Here is a 9,399-nt window from a genome sequence, read left to right as displayed (position 1 = left end):
AAAACTCTCAGTTGGTTTCAGAAAAAGAATAAACCTGAGCACATGGAGGAGACAATAATAAAATCATCAGGCAACCTGGACAAATGTCACTTGATCAAATTTACTTTTTTTTTTACACTACAGTGAACAGTTGCACTTTTTTGTTTGTTTTTTGTGGACAAAGGACAAATTAAATTGATTAAAAGTGACAAATAATATTACGTAACATTTATAATATTATCTGCGTTTGGCAGACATAGTGAAACACACATGTGAGTAAATAGATAGAGGATAAACTTGGTAAACTTAGCTCTGAATTAATAGTTGTTTTGTTGCAGGTGCAAGGTGGCAAAATAGACAAGACTGAAGACAGATGGAGAAGCTGGCAGACTGATGGGAAGAAAGTATGAGGGAATGATGGAGAGTCAGATGGACCATGTGTCAGGGTGAAACTAATTCTTTTTATTTATAAACTTATTGAACATTATATCATGGCGTTAAAAATGTGTGCATTAACTCAACTACTAAACATAACCAGTTAAGTGTTTCAGTTTAAGGTTTTGTTTAAGGTACAACATAACTTGGTTGCAGTGTATTTACTCATTCTAATTTTTGAACTTGTACTTCTGTCATTGAAAACAATACAAAATTATTTGTAATTATTTTGCTGCATTTTTAAAATAAAGACATGCAGGGTACAAAGTTTTACAACTTGTTTGGAGAGGTCAGTCCCTTCTTTCAAAACTGTCATTGTAGAGGTTATCACAGTTATGGTACAGATAAAACATTTGAGGCACACATTCTTTTCCAAATGTTTATAAAAGGCATTGCTTCAAAAGGGTATTAACATGTCCATCCAAATAAACATCCTGTCAGATGTCTTGCTTTCTGAGTGGCAGTAAAAATATGATGAATTCAGAAACATTGACAGCGACTGTACTTCAAGAGTGCAAACATAAATCAGTGCACATAGATGGATATTGTGAGAGTTTAAATGTTAAATGAAAATGTCAAATGACAAGAAAACTCATGCGTGATCTGTGTGTGACTGGTTGTATGTATAGATGGATGAAATCAGGCAACAGGAATTATTCAGGCCATATAAACACAAATCAAAACAAGCTTGAATCTGTGGCCTTCTCTCACATTTATAACATCAACCTATCAGTGAAAGGGATTATTTTAACCATGAAGCTTACACTCTCTTGCTGATGAACTCATGAACTCCAAAAATACATGCTTCATATTATTCACACAAACTTCATCCACTATATAAGTTGTATTTAGTTCAGTGTTTGGGTCCAATCTCAATGTTATGTTGGTGTACGTTTTCCTGCCCTTCATGTCTGGATTTACCTGTTGTGGATTATATTAAAGACTTCTTGTTGTATTTCGCCTTTGTATTGTGCCTTCCTTACACACAACCGTGACAGTACTATATTTAACAATAAATCAGCCACTGAAAACAAACATAACTATGAAAACAAATTCTCAAATATCAGAAATTAAAATAATAACTAAGCATATAAAAACTCAAATATAAATAATAATTACAAAGAGAGAAATTAAGTGAAATTAAAAAGTTATTAATATAGCCCTTTTTCAGGGAAGATAATCTGCAAAGATACTCCTTATATGTGCGCTGCAACCGGATTTCATAATCAGTTAGGATTTTAAAAATCCTGTATTGTGAAGCCCGCCTTAAGCTCAACCAGACTGAGAGTGCTCCAATATAAACCTTGAGCTCAGCCACGCTCACAAATGAGCTGCAGCTGTTGGGGTAATCAACCTCAGTGACGGAGAGAGGCACAACACAGTGCACACAGACATTCTCTCTAAAGCCTTCTACAGACTGCACGATTTTCAGCTGTCCAATACAAAGGATTGGTATCGTGAAACAATCGTGGAAATTTCTGTGATTGTGGCCCCTAATCTGTGGTCCTATGTCGTACAGCGAGAGAGGTTCAAACAAAGGTAGTGTACGATCATTTTCCGGCAGTGTCAGAAATTCAGCCTGATCATCGCACGGTGTGTTTGCTGCCCAACCCATGTTTACTGACCAGCCACTACAATTGCCTACATTGCATCATACAGAACCCTGACTTGTGCACAATATTAGTAGTAGCTACAACAACTGTGATCCCGTCTTCCTGTAAGTAGATGTTTTTCTGCTCCCTGTTGTTCTCATGTGTTCACTTAAACTTTCTGTATTGCGTCAGCATGATGCACTTGTTTTTTGATGTTGTTTGTTGGTTTGTTTATTCTCAGATTCAATCCTTTTTTCTATTTTGCCCCATTATAATTTTTCCTCTGTAGTTTGCATTTTACAGTTTCCTCTTTTGACTACACAGTCGTGAGTTCTTGTTTACAATAATGTTGAGTCTGTGTGTGTTAAAAATGCAAAGGGGTATTAACTTTCATGTTATGAACAGCTGATAATGTCAGAACTGCAGAAATAGTGGTGTATGATGTTGATGGAGAACTATGGCCTGGACTGCACTATTTCTAGTTGTTGTTGTTGTTGTTTTAACAAATACTTAATGGATATAAACAAATAAATAATGCAAAAATGACTCTGAGTGAAAGGAGATGCTGTTCTATGTAAATCACATTTCCATCCCATTACTGGTTTCCCACCAGACATACTTGATCTTTTGGAGGGTATAATGCCAACTTAATTGTATCTTTGCATTAAAGAGAAGATTCAGCCTAAACACTTCATACTAGATTGACTGAATCAACAGCTAATGCCATTCCTTTATCAGTTTGCAGATAAGGTTGATAGGCCTAAATAGGAGGAAATGGGCATGAAAGTGCCACTTTGCTGAGGTTTCTTCCTGTACTTGTAGGGAATGCAGTGCCAGAGACACGTGTTCACAGAAGAAATGTTTGACTGTCTGTGATGTTAAATTGATGACCACAGGAAAGCACTGAAAGAAGGATTTCCTGAGTGGCAACTGCAGCCTAAGGATCATTACATGGAACACTACCCTGACCCCATTAACTTCTTAGGCCCCTTGGCTCACCTATGGACAATGTGGTTTGAGAAGAAGCATTGCTTTTTATTAAGAATAGTGCTTGATGCTCAGAACTTCAAAATCATTCTCAAGACTATGGCAGTCAGTAATTCAAATCATGTAATTTCAGAGAAACTTGGCTCACTTATTTATGATTTCAAGGCATACTCAGATGACAGACAGATTGGACAGGCAGCAGAGGCTCTTGGTGCAAAGCCACCCATGTTTAATAAAGTTGGGGTCAGGTACTGGATGGAATGGGTGGAAAACCAGCAAGAAGTTTAAGATTTGTTTTTTTTGCTTGATAACTCCAAATAGAGATTGGGAATGCTCCAGTGGCCCTACTTACTGTTGTGCATAAACCTAAGAAATTTTCGTAAAAATGATTTGTTGTATATGGCTTTTGAGCACTTGTTTATTCCAGAATATATTTTCATTGTAAATCCACATCGTCCTTTCAAGATAAAGCCAAAAAAAAATGGAAATATAACTTCAATTTTATGGAACTGATTACCTCAGTTTTTCTGAGTTTTGCCAACTTATTGCACTGCATTACGTAAGTTTTAAAAATGTACATTTTAGAACAGTTTTAAAGTGCTACTTAAATGATTGAGATGACCAAACTAAAAAAAGAAGACTAGCTTTACTGTGACTTAAATTCAAGTGAGAACGTCAGTTTCAAAAGAGAAAATGCAATGTTTAACTTAAGCAGCATATATATATATATATATATATATATATATATATATATATATATATATATGCTTTATATCAGGTGTGGCGAACATCGGTCCTGGAGAGCCACAGCCCTGCATAGTTTGCTTCAACCCTAATTAAGTGCACATGAACAAGCTAATCAAGGTCTGAAGGGTTACTAGAAAGCAACAGCCAGGTGAGTTGCAGGAGTTCGCCACCCCTGCTTTATATACTTCTCAGAAATATACTTAAAATGAAGTCTAAGAAGTATATAAAGCACAAGTATAGCTCAAGTATACCTCAAATATACTTTTTCTAAGTATGAAGCAAGAATACTTAAATGTCATTTTAAGTATATTTCTAAGCATATTTGAGCTATACTTGTTCTCTGAGAATCTGTATTTTCATTGTTATACGGTAGGGGGTGCTACTGCACATCTTCTATACACAATTTTCAAAACACAAGAAAATGAAATGCTTCCATGTGTAATCCTAACACAATCATCAGACATAAAATAGCATCAAAATCATAGACATGTGACCCTGGATCACAAAATTGAGATTTACACATCACCTGAAAGCTGAATAGATAAGCTTTCTATTTTGTTAGAAAATGACAATATTTGGTTGAGATCCAACTATTTGAAAACCTGGAATCTGAGGGTGCAAACAAATCAAAATATTGAGAAAATTGCCTTTAAAGTTGTCCAAAAAAAAAAAAAAACTTCACTTAATTGTTGATTAGTAATATGCATTGTTTTCATATATTTACAGTAGGAAGTTTATAAAATATCTTCATGGAACATGATCTTTACCTAATTTCATGATTTTTGCCACTAAAAAAATGTATTTTTATTTCTTTCTTGACAATGTATTTTTGGCTATTGCTACAATTATAACCCAGCGACTTAAGACTGGTTTTGTGGTCCAGGGTCACATATGTGAAACTGTATGGAATAAAATGTGGACCATGAAGAGGCAATAATGACTGTCAAGCTTTGGGGTGTTGATCAACTCCATCTATGTTTTGATTATCATGAGTAGTCTTTGAGTAGTTGTTTGTTTGTTTATTTGTTTATTTATTTATTTGTTTATTTATTTTTATTTAGTTTTTTGTTCAAAATGTTTATATATATATATATATATATTTTTTTATTTATTAATGCACATCATTAATCCCACATTCAAGTGTTTATAAAAAAAAGCATGAGGCTAGAATTGTTACAGAGGCGGCTTCCTTACCGCCGCCTCCTCGCCACCAGAGGGAACCCTCTCCTGAGTTTTAATTCGGTCTCATTCGGACTCTATCCCCCATGCTCCTTCATTCCTGGGACTGACACACCCACACACACACCTGCCTCTCATCACCCACTCCATTTAAGCCCCACTCACACGCAGCCCTTTGCGAAGTCTTGATTTGCTACTGCTGTCATTTCTGAGCGTTGTTTATTTCTTCAGTCTACCCGTTGCCGAACCCAGTTTGTCCCTCGTCTGTGCATTCTCTCTGCCTGCCCACTACTTGGATTGTTTATTGGATTACGTTGTCTCGCCGCCAGCCCCGACCTCTGCCTGCCTTACGTTTACGAACTGTTTTACCTCTGTGGCCCTTGTTTGCCGGCGATCGACCTGTATCCTTCTGACTTCCCAATAAAGCTGCTTATGGATCCGAACACCTCTGAGTCTCTGTTAGAAGAATAAAATGTTTGTTTTTACAAGCAGATGTATGAAAAAAGTATGAAAAGTATGAAAAGCGCAGCCTGGCTCGAACGGCCACCCCTGCTGGGCCGAGGGCGGTTTGGCACCTATTTTAAAAGGTGCTATATGGCACCTTTGTCAAATGGTTCTATGTAGAACCATCAGATGTACCATACACAGCAAAATCCCCAGTGTTAATTTAACACTCTGAGTGTGGACACATTTAAACACTGAAGCAGTGTTGAAGGTAATGAGATAATGAGGTGATGATTTGAAGTGAACTAAGTGATGATTGATCATTATTGAAGACACCTGATGTTAATAAGCAGAATCACCAAATACTAGATTTTGTTTGGCTGCTGTATTTGAGTTGAAACAGCCAGACAAGCCAAAAGCTCAAGTCACCAGGTGATTATGTTTTAACATATTCATTGTTTGATCTCTAAGTTAGGTGTTTTTTATTTTTATTTTTTTTTTGCTTAGCCTTGACAATCCACAGAAGATCCAGCACTTCCTATACATTTTGGAAAGATTTTTTACAACCTGTTTAAAAAAAAAAAAAAACATTTCACCTAGGCACACATAGACATCAAGAACCAGCCCATGAATCTCAACAATGGTGACAAACGGCATATTCAGATAAACAGATCAACTCTAAACTCTCATAATTTATTCATGCCGCAATGCATGATGGGAGTCATGGTCTGATTGGCTACAACACGCTTTTTGATGGTCACCGTTGTTGTGATTCTCACACTGATTCTTCATGTCTGTGTGTCTAAATTAAGATAAACTCTTTTTTCATCATCTGACTATGGCAAAACTGATTGATCTTTTGTTCACAGTTTTTTTTTTGTAAAGACATTCTATGTCAAATACTCAAGTCACTATATGATGATAAAGTCAAGCACAGTCAATGCCATCTTATTGACTTTTGCTCGTTGCTTGTCTGGCTGTTATAACTCAGTAATTACAGCCAAACAAGACCTAATATTGACAATTTAAGGGACAAGAGTCCAACTAATGCAAACACTGACCACTATAATGGTTGCTTAAAAATTTTGGTTTTCTCCTTTGGTGATTCTGCTGATTCTTAAGTACATCAGGTGTCTTCAATACTGATCAATCATCACTTTGTTAATCACCTAATTATCTCGTTAACTTCAACACTGCTTCAGTGTTAACTTCACTGCTTCAGTGTTTAAATCTGTCCACACTCAGAGTGTTAAATTAACACTGGGGATTTTGCTGTGTATAGCATTTTATTACTTCAACAAAAATGGTGCTCAATAGAAACAATCATAAGGGCTTGTATTACTACAATAGTAGTAAATATATTTACTACAATGGCAAAATGTCTTGAATCACTTTTATGCTTTTCTAAGGTCAAAAGGTCTTATGTGGGAAATATTTCCTTATGGGGGCCTTAGGGGCAAAAAGATCTTCAGGAAATACACTGTATGTTAATGTTGTTTTTAATCCTTTCCCCAACTGAAGAGTTTAAGAGAGAGTTAGAGATCCTTATTTAGAGGCTTAACAGGTTCTTTGTATGGCAGTGGTGCTATATAGCACCTTAACGACCCCAAAGATCCACTGAAGAACCGCTGAAGAACCAGACAGGGGCTTGACCGGTTCTTTATACACTAACGGTGCTATATAGCACCACAATCACACCAAAGAACTGCTGAAGCACCATTTTTTTTTTTCTGTGTGTAGTATACTTGAAGTATTATGTAAAGTTCACTTAAAGAAAACCTACGAGTACTTGCAGTATAAAACTATTAAACTTGTAGTTTTCTGAGACTATATTTCAATGTGTACTAAAATGCATAAAAAATTACTTAATTAATAAACTACCAGTATACCTATAAGTCCACTTTTTGTATAGTTGCGGTACAAACTGAAAACATAGATGTAAACTAGTTTTGTACTCAAAGCTTACTTCTGTTATAAAAGTATACTTTATATACTAGAAAGTGGGCCAGTTTAGTCCCAAGGAGTATTGAAATAGTACACTTAAAAGTATACTACTAGTACACTGATATTTGTATACTTACTACATGAAGTATACTTAATAAAATAAACTTGAAGTATACTTCTTTTTGGTAAGGGTCACCAAGAATCATTTCACGCAAGGACCATAAGTAGGGTCTCACATCTGCATGACTTCAGGTGTATCTGTATAAACTATATTTTATTACACTAAATACAATTGCCTTTTCTTCCTCCAGAATGAATGCACAGGTGACTTGTGCATTTTGTTAACTTCTAGACACATTTGAACATTTATTTACAGAATGAGTTTGTGAATGCCTTTGGGTTTCTGTTAACTATGAAACACTTCCCACACTGCTGGCAGGTGAAAGGTTTCTCTCATGTGGGCATCAACATTTTTTTTTTTCAAGATGTGAGATTTTGCATCTAAAACTCTTTCCACACTGTCTGCATACAAATGACTTGTCTACAGTGTGAACTCTCATGTGAATCTTCAGACTTCTTTGTGTGAGAAGCTCTTTCCACACTCTTGGTATGTAAAATGACTCTCTCCAGGGTGACTTCTCACATGGGCATTTAGGTTTTTTCTTTATATGTGAAAATCTGTCCACTCTGAGGATGTGTAAAGCTTTTCTCTGCTGTGAATTCTCTTGTGGATAGTAAGACTTCCTTTCTGAGTGAAAATCTAACTTATAGATTTCTAATAAATTCCATTTTTAAACATTTGCTGTTGGTTTAGAAATAATTATACAAATGTTTGTGTTTGTGTTGTCATTGCATTTATACTCTGCAAGAATGATTCAGTAAATCAAACACTTGAATCACTGTACGCTAAGCAACTGATTCAGTTGAGTCAGAGTTTCAAAAAGCTCAGTTTCTCCATCACTAACTGAACAAATTTGTGTTTACAATTAACGGATTCAAGATAAAGTTTCACTGTGGAAACACACTGTGAAATAGTTTCACATATGAAAAGCAATGCTAGTATGCTGCATTTAGCAGTGAACCTACCATTCACTTCACAATAGCATGAATTCTTTCCCACAGAGAATAGGACATGTATTTTATTTATATATATTTTTTTTTATTATTGTATTGTGCAGAGACTAAAATGCAGACTTGAGATGGAGTGTCAGTTTGAGATGCAGTCTCAATCTCAGAGGAAGTGCTGGTCTGAGGGGCAGCATCAGTTTTAGAGGCAGTGTTAGTCTAACAGGCATTTGGGAAGGCAGAGTTGGTCTCAGAGACAGCGACAGTCTGAGTGGCAGCGTTAATCTGATAGGCAGTGCCTGTTTGAGAGACAGCGTCAGCTTCAGTTTCAGGTGCAATGCCAGTCTAAGAGGCACTGTCATCTTGGAGACAGTGGCAGTCACAGAACAATCAGCAGTCTTAAATACATGGGCAGGCTCAGATCCACTGTCAATCTGAGAGGCATCGGCAGTCTGAGGGGCTTCATCACTCTCAGAGGCGTCGGCAGTCTGAGAGACATCGGCAGTCTGAGAGGCTTCGGCAGTCTGAGGGGCTTCATTGCTCTCAGAGGCTTCATCGCTCCCAGAGGCGTCGGCAGTCTGAGAGACATCGGCAGTCTGAGAGGCGTCGGCAGTCTGAGAGGCTTCATCACTCCCAGAGGCTTCGGCAGTCTGAGAGGCTTCATTGCTCTCAGAGGCTTCATCACTCTCAGAGGCGTCGGCAGTCTGAGAGGCTTCATCGCTCTGAGAGACATCGGCAGTCTGAGAGGCATCAGCAGTCTGAGGGGCTTCATCACTCTCAGAGGCTTCATCGCTCCCAGAGGCGTCGGCAGTCTGAGAGGCGTCGGCAGTCTGAGGGGCTTCATCACTCTCAGAGGCTTCATCAGTCTGAGCTCCCTGAGAGGCTTCGGCAGTCTGAGAGGCTTCATCAGGCATCTCAGAGGCTTCATCGAGGCTTCCCAGAGGCGTCGGCAGTCTGAGAGGCGTCCGCAGTCTGAGAGGCTTCATCAGTCTGAGAGGCTCGGCAGTCTGAGAGGCTTCATCACTCT

Source organism: Labeo rohita, chromosome 4 (genome assembly GCF_022985175.1).
Source record: "Labeo rohita strain BAU-BD-2019 chromosome 4, IGBB_LRoh.1.0, whole genome shotgun sequence".
Classification (NCBI taxonomy): Eukaryota; Metazoa; Chordata; class Actinopteri; order Cypriniformes; family Cyprinidae; genus Labeo; species Labeo rohita.
This window is presented reverse-complemented; position numbering follows the sequence as displayed.